Below are 13,477 nucleotides of genomic sequence, written 5' to 3' on the forward strand. Positions count from 1 at the left end.
CGCAATATACCGCTCGGCTAGAGAGATCTTCTCTTTAGCTCGATATGTAACCCTGGTAAATACTAGCCGCAATATACCGCTCGGCTAGAGAGATCTTCTCTTTAGCTCGATATGTAACCCTGGTAAATACTAGCCGTAATATACCGCTCGGCTAGAGAGATCTTCTCTTTAGCTCGATATGTAACCCTGGTTAATACTAGCCGTAATATACCGCTCGGCTAGAGAGATCTTCTCTTTAGCTCGATATGTAACCCTGGTAAATACTAGCCGTAATATACCGCTCGGCTAGAGAGATCTTCTCTTTAGCTCGATATGTAACCCTGGTAAATACTAGCCGTAATATACCGCTCGGCTAGAGAGATCTTCTCTTTAGCTCGATATGTAACCCTGGTAAATACTAGCCGTAATATACCGCTCGGCTTGAGAGATCTGCTGTTTGGCTCGATATGTAACCCTGGTAAATACTAGCCGTAATATACCGCTCGGCTAGAGAGATCTTCTCTTTAGCTCGATATGTAACCCTGGTAAATACTAGCCGTAATATACCGCTCGGCTAGAGAGATCTTCTCTTTAGCTCACTGATATGTAACTCTGGTAAATTCTAGCCGTAATATACCGCTCGGCTAGAGAGATCTTCTCTTTAGCTCGATATGTAACCCTGGTAAATACTAGCCGTAATATATCGCTCGGCTAGAGAGATCTTCTCTTTAGCTCGATATGTAACCCTGGTAAATACTAGCCGTAATATACCACTCGACTAGAGAGATCTTCTCTTTAGCTCGATATGTAACCCTGGTTAATACTAGCCGTAATATACCGCTCGGCTAGAGAGATCTTCTCTTTAGCTCGATATGTAGCCCTGGTTAATACTAGCCGCAATAAACCGCTCGGCTAGAGAGATCTTCTCTTAAGCTCGACATGTAACCCTGGTAAATACTAGCCGCAATATACCGCTCGGCTAGAGAGATCTTCTCTTTAGCTCGATATGTAACCCTGGTAAATACTAGCCGTAATATACCACTCGGCTAGAGAGATCTTCTCTTTAGCTCGATATGTAACCCTGGTAAATACTAGCCGTAATATACCGCTCGGCTAGAGAGATCTTCTCTTTAGCTCGATATGTAACCCTGGTAAATACTAGCCGTAATACACCGCTCGGCTAGAGAGATCTCTTTAGCTCGATATGTAACCCTGGTAAATACTAGCCGTAATATACCACTCGGCTAGAGAGATCTTTCTTTAGCTCGATATGTAACCCTGGTAAATACTAGCCGTAATATACCACTCGACTAGAGAGATCTTCTCTTTAGCTCGGTATGTAACCTGGTTAATACTAGCCGCAATAACCGCTCGGCTAGAGAGATCTTCTCTTTAGCTCGACATGTAACCCTGGTAAATACTAGCCGCAATATACCGCTCGGCTAGAGAGATCTTCTCTTTAGCTCGATATGTAACCCTGGTAAATACTAGCCGTAATATACCACTCGGCTAGAGACATCTTCTCTTTAGCTCGACATCTAACCCTGGTAAATACTAGCCGCAATATACCGCTCGGCTAGAGAGATCTTCTCTTTAGCTCGATATGTAACCCTGGTAAATACTAGCCGTAATATACCGCTCGGCTAGAGAGATCTTCTCTTTAGCTCGATATGTAACCCTGGTAAATACTAGCCGTAATATACCGCTCGGCTAGAGAGATCTTCTCTTTAGCTCGATATGTAACCCTGGTAATACTAGCCGTAATATACCACTCGGCTAGAGAGATCTTCTCTTTAGCTCGATATGTAACCCTGGTAAATACTAGCCGTAATATACCAGCTCGGCTAGAGAGATCTTCTCTTTAGCTCGATATGTAACCCTGGTAAATACTAGCCGTAATATACCGCTCGGCTAGAGAGATCTTCTCTTTAGCTCGATATGTAACCCTGGTAAATACTAGCCGTAATATACCGCTCGGCTAGAGAGATCTTCTCTTTAGCTCGATATGTAACCCTGGTAAATACTAGCCGCAATATACCACTCGGCTAGAGAGATCTTCTCTTTCAGTCTTATGTAACCCTGGTAAATACTAGCCGCAATATACCGCTCGGCTAGAGAGATCTTCTCTTTCAGTCTTATGTAACCCTGGTAAATACTAGCCGCAATATACCGCTCGGCTAGAGAGATCTTCTCTTTCAGTCTTATGTAACCCTGGTAAATACTAGCCGTAATATACCACTCGGCTAGAGAGATCTTCTCTTTAGCTCGATATGTAACCCTGGTAAATACTAGCCGTAATATACCGCTCGGCTAGAGAGATCTTCTCTTTAGCTCGATATGTAACCCTGGTAAATACTAGCCGCTAATATACCGCTCGGCTAGAGAGATCTTCTCTTTAGCTCGATATGTAACCCTGGTAAATACTAGCCGTAATATACCGCTCGGCTAGAGAGATCTTCTCTTTAGCTCGATATGTAACCCTGGTAAATACTAGCCGTAATATACCACTCGGCTAGAGAGATCTTCTCTTTAGCTCGATATGTAACCCTGGTAAATACTAGCCGTAATATACCGCTCGGCTAGAGAGATCTTCTCTTTAGCTCGATATGTAACCCTGGTAAATACTAACCGCAATATACCGCTCGGCTAGAGAGATCTTCTCTTTAGCTCGATATGTAACTCTGGTAAATACTAGCCGCAATATACCGCTCGGCTAGAGAGATCTTCTCTTTAGCTCGATATGTAACCCTGGTAAATACTAGCCGTAATATACCGCTCGGCTAGAGAGATCTTCTCTTTAGCTCGATATGTAACCCTGGTTAATACTAGCCGTAATATACCGCTCGGCTAGAGAGATCTTCTCTTTAGCTCGATATGTAACCCTGGTAAATACTAGCCGTAATACACCGCTCGGCTAGAGAGATCTCTTTAGCTCGATATGTAACCCTGGTAAATACTAGCCGTAATATACCACTCGGCTAGAGAGATCTTTTCTTTAGCTCGATATGTAACCCTGGTAAATACTAGCCGTAATATACCACTCGACTAGAGAGATATTCTCTTTAGCTCGGTATGTAACCTGGTTAATACTAGCCGCAATAAACCGCTCGGCTAGAGAGATCTTCTCTTTAGCTCGACATGTAACCCTGGTAAATACTAGCCGCAATATACCGCTCGGCTAGAGAGATCTTCTCTTTAGCTCGATATGTAACCCTGGTAAATACTAGCCGTAATATACCGCTCGGCTAGAGAGATCTTCTCTTTAGCTCGATATGTAACCCTGGTAAATACTAGCCGTCAATATACCGCTCGGCTAGAGAGATCTTCTCTTTAGCTCGATATGTAACCCTGGTTAATACTAGCCGTAATATACCACTCGGCTAGAGAGATCTTCTCTTTAGCTCGATATGTAACCCTGGTAAATACTAGCCGTAATATACCGCTCGGCTAGAGAGATCTTCTCTTTAGCTCGATATGTAACCCTGGTAATACTAGCCGTAATATACCACTCGGCTAGAGAGATCTTCTCTTTAGCTCGATATGTAACCCTGGTAAATACTAGCCGTAATATACCACTCGGCTAGAGAGATCTCTCTTTAGCTCGATATGTAACCCTGGTAAATACTAGCCGTAATATACCGCTCGGCTAGAGAGATCTTCTCTTTAGCTCGATATGTAACCTCTGGTAAATACTAGCCGTAATATACCGCTCGGCTAGAGAGATCTTCTCTTTAGCTCGATATGTAACCCTGGTAAATACTAGCCGTAATATACCGCTCGGCTAGAGAGATCTTCTCTTTAGCTCGATATGTAACCCTGGTAAATACTAGCCGTAATATACCGCTCGGCTAGAGAGATCTTCTCTTTAGCTCGATATGTAACCCTGGTAAATACTAGCCGCAATATACCGCTCGGCTAGAGAGATCTTCTCTTTAGCTCGATATGTAACCCTGGTAAATACTAGCCGTAATATACCGCTCGGCTAGAGAGATCTTCTCTTTAGCTCGATATGTAACCCTGGTAAATACTAGCCGTAATATACCGCTCGGCTAGAGAGATCTTCTCTTTAGCTCGATATGTAACCCTGGTAAATACTAGCCGTAATAAACCGCTCGGCTAGAGAGATCTTCTCTTTAGCTCGATATGTAACCCTGGTAAATACTAGCCGTAATATACCGCTCGGCTAGAGAGATCTTCTCTTTAGCTCGATATGTAACCCTGGTAAATACTAGCCGTAATATACCGCTCGGCTAGAGAGATCTTCTCTTTAGCTCGATATGTAACCCTGGTAAATACTAGCCGTAATATACCGCTCGGCTAGAGAGATCTTCTCTTTAGCTCGATATGTAACCCTGGTAAATACTAGCCGTAATATACCGCTCGGCTAGAGAGATCTTCTCTTTAGCTCGATATGTAACCCTGGTAAATACTAGCCGTAATATACCGCTCGGCTAGAGAGATCTTCTCTTTAGCTCGATATGTAACCCTGGTAAATACTAGCCGTAATATACCGCTCGGCTAGAGAGATCTTCTCTTTAGCTCGATATGTAACCCTGGTAAATACTAGCCGTAATATACCGCTCGGCTAGAGAGATCTTCTCTTTAGCTCGATATGTAACCCTGGTAAATACTAGCCGTAATATACCGCTCGGCTAGAGAGATCTTCTCTTTAGCTCGATATGTAACCCTGGTAAATACTAGCCGTAATATACCGCTCGGCTAGAGAGATCTTCTCTTTAGCTCGATATGTAACCCTGGTAAATACTAGCCGTAATATACCGCTCGGCTAGAGAGATCTTCTCTTTAGCTCGATATGTAACCCTGGTAAATACTAGCCGTAATATACCGCTCGGCTAGAGAGATCTTCTCTTTAGCTCGATATGTAACCCTGGTAAATACTAGCCGTAATATACCGCTCGGCTAAAGAGATCTCTCTTTAGCTCGATATGTAGCCCTGGTAAATACTAGCCGTAATATACCGCTCGGCTAGAGAGATCTTCTCTTTAGCTCGATATGTAACCCTGGTAATACTAGCCGTAATATACCGCTCGGCTAGAGAGATCTTCTCTTTAGCTCGATATGTAACCCTGGTAATACTAGCCGCAATATACCGCTCGGCTAGAGAGATCTTCTCTTAGCTCGATATGTAACCCTGGTAAATACTAGCCGCTAATATACCGCTCGGCTAGAGAGATCTTCTCTTTAGCTCGATATGTAACCCTGGTAAATACTAGCCGTAATATACCTCTCGGCTAGAGAGATCTTCTCTTTAGCTCGATATGTAACCCTGGTAAATACTAGCCGTAATATACCGCTCGGCTAGAGAGATCTTCTCTTTAGCTCGATATGTAACCCTGGTAAATACTAGCCGTAATATACCGCTCGGCTAGAGAGATCTCTCTTAGCTCGATATGTAACCCTGGTAAATACTAGCCGTAATATACCGCTCGGCTAGAGAGATCTTCTCTTTAGCTCGATATGTAACCCTGGTAAATACTAGCCGTAATATACCACTCGACTAGAGAGATATTCTCTTTAGCTCGGATATGTAACCTGGTAATACTAGTCGTAATATAACCGCTCGGCTAGAAAGATCTTCTCTTTAGCTCGACATGTAACCCTGGTAAATACTAGCCGCAATATACCGCTCGGCTAGAGAGATCTTCTCTTTAGCTCGATATGTAACCCTGGTAAATACTAGCCGTAATAAACCGCTCGGCTAGAGAGATCTTCTCTTTAGCTCGATATCTAACCCTGGTAAATACTAGCCGCAATATACCGCTCGGCTAGAGAGATCTTCTCTTTAGCTCGATATGTAACCCTGGTAAATACTAGCCGTAATATACCGCGCTCGGCTAGAGAGATCTTCTCTTTAGCTCGATATGTAACCCTGGTAAATACTAGCCGTAATATACCGCTCGGCTAGAGAGATCTTCTCTTTAGCTCGATATGTAACCCTGGTAAATACTAGCCGTAATAAACCGCTCGGCTAGAGAGATCTTCTCTTTAGCTCGATATGTAACCCTGGTAAATACTAGCCGTAATATACCGCTCGTCTAGAGAGATCTTCTCTTAGCTCGATATGTAACTCTGGTAAATACTAGCCGTAATATACCGCTCGGCTAGAGAGATCTCTTTAGCTCGATATGTAACCCTGGTAATACTAGTCGTAATATACCGCTCGGCTAGAGAGATCTTCTCTTTAGCTCGATATGTAACCCTGGTAAATACTAGCCGTAATATACCGCTCGGCTAGAGAGATCTTCTCTTTAGCTCGATATGTAACCCTGGTAAATACTAGCCGTAATATACCGCTCGGCTAGAGAGATCTTCTCTTTAGCTCGATATGTAACCCTGGTAAATACTAGCCGTAATATACCGCTCGGCTAGAGAGATCTCTTTAGCTCGATATGTAACCCTGGTAAATACTAGCCGTAATATACCGCTCGGGCTAGAGAGATCTCTTAGCTCGATATGTAACCCTGGTAAATACTAGCCGTAATATACCGCTCGGCTAGAGAGATCTTCTCTTAGCTCGATATGTAACCCTGGTAAATACTAGCCGTAATATACCGCTCGGCTAGAGAGATCTTCTCTTTAGCTCGATATGTAACCCTGGTAAATACTAGCCGTAATATACCGCTCGGCTAGAGAGATCTCTCTTAGCTCGATATGTAACCCTGGTAATACTAGCCGTAATATACCGCTCGTCTAGAGAGATCTTCTCTTAGCTCGATATGTAACTCTGGTAAATACTAGCCGCAATATACCGCTCGGCTAGAGAGATCTCTTTAGCTCGATATGTAGCCCTGGTAAATACTAGCCGTAATATACCGCTCGGCTAGAGAGATCTCTCTTTAGCTCGATATGTAACCCTGGTAAATACTAGCCGTAATATACCGCTCGGCTAGAGAGATCTTCTCTTTAGCTCGATATGTAACCCTGGTAAATACTAGCCGTAATATACCGCTCGGCTAGAGAGATCTTCTCTTTAGCTCGATATGTAACCCTGGTAAATACTAGCCGTAATATACCGCTCGGCTAGAGAGATCTTCTCTTTAGCTCGATATGTAACCCTGGTAAATACTAGCCGTAATATACCGCTCGGCTAGAGAGATCTTCTCTTAGCTCGATATGTAACCCTGGTAAATACTAGCCGTAATATACCGCTCGGCTAGAGAGATCTTCTCTTTAGCTCGATATGTAACCCTGGTAAATACTAGCCGTAATATACCGCTCGGCTAGAGAGATCTTCTCTTTAGCTCGATATGTAACCCTGGTAAATACTAGCCGTAATATACCGCTCGGCTAGAGAGATCTTCTCTTTAGCTCGATATGTAACTCTGGTAAATACTAGCCGTAATATACCGCTCGGCTAGAGAGATCTTCTCTTTAGCTCGATATGTAACCCTGGTAAATACTAGCCGTAATATACCGCTCGGCTAGAGAGATCTTCTCTTTAGCTCGGTATGTAACCCTGGTAAATACTAGCTGCAATAAATAACTCGGCTAGAGAGATCTTCTCTTTAGCTCGTAATGTAACCCTGGTAAATACTAGCCGTAATATACCGCTCGGCTAGAGAGATCTTCTCTTTAGCTCGATATGTACCCCTGGTAATACTAGCCGCAATAACCGCTCGGCTAGAGAGATCTTCTCTTAGCTCGATATGTAACTCTGGTAAATACTAGCCGCAATATACCGCTCGGCTAGAGAGATCTCTTTAGCTCGATATGTAACCCTGGTAAATACTAGCCGTAATAAACCGCTCGGCTAGAGAGATCTTCTCTTTAGCTCGATATGTAACCCTGGTAAATACTAGCCGTAATATACCGCTCGGCTAGAGAGATCTTCTCTTTAGCTCGATATGTAACCCTGGTAAATACTAGCCGTAATATACCGCTCGGCTAGAGAGATCTTCTTTAGCTCGATATGTAACCCTGGTAAATACTAGCCGTAATATACCGCTCGGCTAGAGAGATCTTTTCTTAGCTCGATATGTAACCCTGGTAAATACTAGCCGTAATATACCGCTCGGCTAGAGAGATCTTCTCTTTAGCTCGGTATGTTACCCTGGTAAATACTAGCTGCAATAAACAACTCGGCTAGAGAGATCTTCTCTTTAGCTCGGTATGTAACCCTGGTAAATACTAGCCGCAATATACCGCTCGGCTAGAGAGATCTTCTCTTTAGCTCGATATGTAACCCTGGTAAATACTAGCCGTAATATACCTGCTCGGCTAGAGAGATCTTCTCTTTAGCTCGAATATGTAACCCTGGTAAATACTAGCCGCAATATACCGCTCGGCTAGAGAGATCTTCTCTTTAGCTCGATATGTAACCCTGGTAAATACTAGCCGTAATATACCGCTCGGCTAGAGAGATCTTCTCTTAGCTCGATATGTAACCCTGGTAAATACTAGCCGTAATATACCGCTCGGCTAGAGAGATCTTCTCTTTAGCTCGATATGTAACCCTGGTTAATACTAGCCGTAATATACCACTCGGCTAGAGAGATCTTCTCTTTAGCTCGATATGTAACCCTGGTAAATACTAGCCGTAATATACCACTCGGCTAGAGAGATCTCTTTAGCTCGATATGTAACCCTGGTAATACTAGCCGTAATATACCGCTCGGCTAGAGAGATCTTCTCTTTAGCTCGATATGTAACTCTGGTAAATACTAGCCGTAATATACCGCTCGGCTAGAGAGATCTTCTCTTTAGCTCGATATGTAACCCTGGTAATACTAGCCGTAATATACCGCTCGGCTTGAGAGATCTGCTGTTTGGCTCGATATGTAACCCTGGTAAATACTAGCCGTAATATACCGCTCGGTAGAGAGATCTTCTCTTTAGCTCGATATGTAACCCTGGTAAATACTAGCCGTAATATACCAGCTCGGCTAGAGAGATCTTCTCTTTAGCTCGATATGTAACCCTGGTAAATACTAGCCGTCAATATACCGCTCGGCTAGAGAGATCTTCTCTTTAGCTCGATATGTAACCCTGGTAAATACTAGCCGTAATATACCGCTCGGCTAGAGAGATCTTCTCTTTAGCTCGATATGTAACCCTGGTAAATACTAGCCGTAATATACCGCTCGGCTAGAGAGATCTTCTCTTTAGCTCGATATGTAACCCTGGTAAATACTAGCCGTAATATACCACTCGGCTAGAGAGATCTTCTCTTTAGCTCGATATGTAACCCTGGTAAATACTAGCCGTAATATACCGCTCGGCTAGAGAGATCTTCTCTTTAGCTCGATATGTAACCCTGGTAAATACTAGCCGTAATATACCGCTCGGCTAGAGAGATCTTCTCTTTAGCTCGATATGTAACCCTGGTAAATACTAGCCGCAATATACCGCTCGGCTAGAGAGATCTTCTCTTTAGCTCGATATGTAACCCTGGTAAATACTAGCCGTAATATACCGCTCGGCTAGAGAGATCTTCTCTTTAGCTCGATATGTAACCCTGGTAATACTAGCCGTAATATACCGCTCGGCTAGAGAGATCTTCTCTTTAGCTCGATATGTAACCCTGGTAAATACTAGCCGTAATATACCGCTCGGCTAGAGAGATCTCTTTAGCTCGATATGTAACCCTGGTAAATACTAGCCGTAATATACCGCTCGGCTAGAGAGATCTTCTCTTTAGCTCGATATGTAACCCTGGTAAATACTAGCCGTAATATACCGCTCGGCTAGAGAGATCTTCTCTTTGGCTCGATATGTAACCCTGGTAAATACTAGCCGTAATATACCGCTCGGCTAGAGAGATCTTCTCTTTAGCTCGATATGTAACCCTGGTAAATACTAGCCGTAATATACCGCTCGGCTAGAGAGATCTTCTCTTTAGCTCCTGATATGTAACCTCTGGTAAATACTAGCCGTAATATACCGCTCGGCTAGAGAGATCTTCTCTTTAGCTCGATATGTAACCCTGGTAAATACTAGCCGTAATATATCCGCTCGGCTAGAGAGATCTTCTCTTTAGCTCGATATGTAACCCTGGTAAATACTAGCCGTAATATACCACTCGACTAGAGAGATCTTCTCTTTAGCTCGATATGTAACCCTGGTAATACTAGCCGTAATATACCGCTCGGCTAGAGAGATCTTCTCTTTAGCTCGATATGTAGCCCTGGTTAATACTAGCCGCAATAAACCGCTCGGCTAGAGAGATCTTCTCTTAAGCTCGACATGTAACCCTGGTAAATACTAGCCGCAATATACCGCTCGGCTAGAGAGATCTTCTCTTTAGCTCGATATGTAACCCTGGTAAATACTAGCCGTAATATACCACTCGGCTAGAGAGATCTTCTCTTTAGCTCGATATGTAACCCTGGTAAATACTAGCCGTAATATACCGCTCGGCTAGAGAGATCTTCTCTTTAGCTCGATATGTAACCCTGGTAAATACTAGCCGTAATACACCGCTCGGCTAGAGAGATCTCTTTAGCTCGATATGTAACCCTGGTAAATACTAGCCGTAATATACCACTCGGCTAGAGAGATCTTCTCTTTAGCTCGACATGTAACCCTGGTAAATACTAGCCGTAATATACCACTCGACTAGAGAGATATTCTCTTTAGCTCGGTATGTAACCTGGTTAATACTAGCCGCAATAAACCGCTCGGCTAGAGAGATCTTCTCTTTAGCTCGATATGTAACCCTGGTAAATACTAGCCGCAATATACCGCTCGGCTAGAGAGATCTTCTCTTTAGCTCGATATGTAACCCTGGTAAATACTAGCCGTAATATACCACTCGGCTAGAGAGATCTTCTCTTTAGCTCGATATGTAACCCTGGTAAATACTAGCCGCAATATACCGCTCGGCTAGAGAGATCTTCTCTTTAGCTCGATATGTAACCCTGGTAAATACTAGCCGTAATATACCGCTCGGCTAGAGAGATCTTCTCTTTAGCTCGATATGTAACCCTGGTAAATACTAGCCGTAATATACCGCTCGGCTAGAGAGATCTTCTCTTTAGCTCGATATGTAACCCTGGTTAATACTAGCCGTAATATACCACTCGGCTAGAGAGATCTTCTCTTTAGCTCGATATGTAACCCTGGTAAATACTAGCCGTAATATACCAGCTCGGCTAGAGAGATCTCTTTAGCTCGATATGTAACCCTGGTAATACTAGCCGTAATATACCGCTCGGCTAGAGAGATCTTCTCTTTAGCTCGATATGTAACTCTGGTAAATACTAGCCGTAATACACCGCTCGGCTAGAGAGATCTCTTTAGCTCGATATGTAACCCTGGTAATACTAGCCGTAATATACCGCTCGGCTAGAGAGATCTGCTGTTTGGCTCGATATGTAACCCTGGTAAATACTAGCCGTAATATACCGCTCGGTTAGAGAGATCTTCTCTTTAGCTCGATATGTAACCCTGGTAAATACTAGCCGTAATATACCGCTCGGCTAGAGAGATCTTCTCTTTAGCTCGATATGTAACCCTGGTAAATACTAGCCGTAATATACCACTCGACTAGAGAGTCTTCTCTTTAGCTCGATATGTAACCCTGGTTAATACTAGCCGTAATATACCGCTCGGCTAGAGAGATCTTCTCTTTAGCTCGATATGTAGCCCTGGTTAATACTAGCCGCAATAAACCGCTCGGCTAGAGAGATCTTCTCTTAAGCTCGACATGTAACCCTGGTAAATACTAGCCGCAATATACCGCTCGGCTAGAGAGATCTTCTCTTTAGCTCGATATGTAACCCTGGTAAATACTAGCCGTAATATACCACTCGGCTAGAGAGATCTTCTCTTTAGCTCGATATGTAACCCTGGTAAATACTAGCCGTAATATACCGCTCGGCTAGAGAGATCTTCTCTTTAGCTCGATATGTAACCCTGGTAAATACTAGCCGTAATACACCGCTCGGCTAGAGAGATCTCTTTAGCTCGATATGTAACCCTGGTAAATACTAGCCGTAATATACCACTCGGCTAGAGAGATCTTTCTTTAGCTCGATATGTAACCCTGGTAAATACTAGCCGTAATATACCACTCGGACTAGAGAGATATTCTCTTTAGCTCGGTATGTAACCTGGTTAATACTAGCCGCAATAACCGCTCGGCTAGAGAGATCTTCTCTTTAGCTCGACATGTAACCCTGGTAAATACTAGCCGCAATATACCGCTCGGCTAGAGAGATCTTCTCTTTAGCTCGATATGTAACCCTGGTAAATACTAGCCGTAATATACCACTCGGCTAGAGACATCTTCTCTTTAGCTCGACATCTAACCCTGGTAAATACTAGCCGCAATATACCGCTCGGCTAGAGAGATCTTCTCTTTAGCTCGATATGTAACCCTGGTAAATACTAGCCGTAATATACCACTCGGCTAGAGAGATCTTCTCTTTAGCTCGATATGTAACCCTGGTAAATACTAGCCGTAATATACCGCTCGGCTAGAGAGATCTTCTCTTTAGCTCGATATGTAACCCTGGTTAATACTAGCCGTAATATACCACTCGGCTAGAGAGATCTTCTCTTTAGCTCGACATGTAACCCTGGTAAATACTAGCCGTAATATACCGCTCGGCTATAGAGATCTTCTCTTTAGCTCGATATGTAACCCTGGTAAATACTAGCCGTAATATACCGCTCGGCTAGAGAGATCTTCTCTTTAGCTCGATATGTAACCCTGGTAAATACTAGCCTCAACATACCGCTCGGCTAGAGAGATCTTCTCTTTAGCTCGACATGTAACCCTGGTAAATACTAGCCGTAATATACCGCTCGGCTAGAGAGATCTTCTCTTTAGCACGATATGTAACCCTGGTAAATACTAGCCGTAATATACCGCTTGGCCAGAGAGATCTCTTTAGCTCGATATGTAACCCTGGTAAATACTAGCCGTAATATACCGCTCGGCTAGAGAGATCTTCTCTTTAGCACGATATGTAACCCTGGTAAATACTAGCCGTAATATACCGCACGGCTAGAGAGATCTCTTTAGCTCGATATGTAACCCTGGTAAATACTAACCGTAATATACCGCTCGGCTAGAGAGATCTTCTCTTTAGCTCGATATGTAACCCTGGTAAATACTAGCCGTAATATACCGCTCGGCTAGAGAGATCTTCTCTTTAGCTCGATATGTAACCCTGGTAAATACTAGCCGTAATATACCGCTCGGCTAGAGAGATCTTCTCTTTAGCTCGATATGTAACCCTGGTAAATACTAGCCGCAATATACCGCTCGGCTAGAGATATCTTCTCTTTAGCTCGATATGTAACCCTGGTAAGCCTAGCCGTAATATACCGCTCGGCTAGAGAGATCTTCTCTTTAGCTCGACATGTAACCCTGGTAAATACTAGCCGTAATATACCGCTCGGCTAGAGAGCTCTTCTCTTTAGCTCGATATGTAACCCTGGTAAATACTAGCCGTAATATACCGCTCGGCTGGAGAGATCTTCTCTTTAGCTCGACATGTAACCCTGGTAAATACTAGCCGTAATATACCGC

This window comes from Pecten maximus, chromosome 16 (assembly GCF_902652985.1).
Source record: "Pecten maximus chromosome 16, xPecMax1.1, whole genome shotgun sequence".
In the NCBI taxonomy this organism is placed as follows: Eukaryota; Metazoa; Mollusca; class Bivalvia; order Pectinida; family Pectinidae; genus Pecten; species Pecten maximus.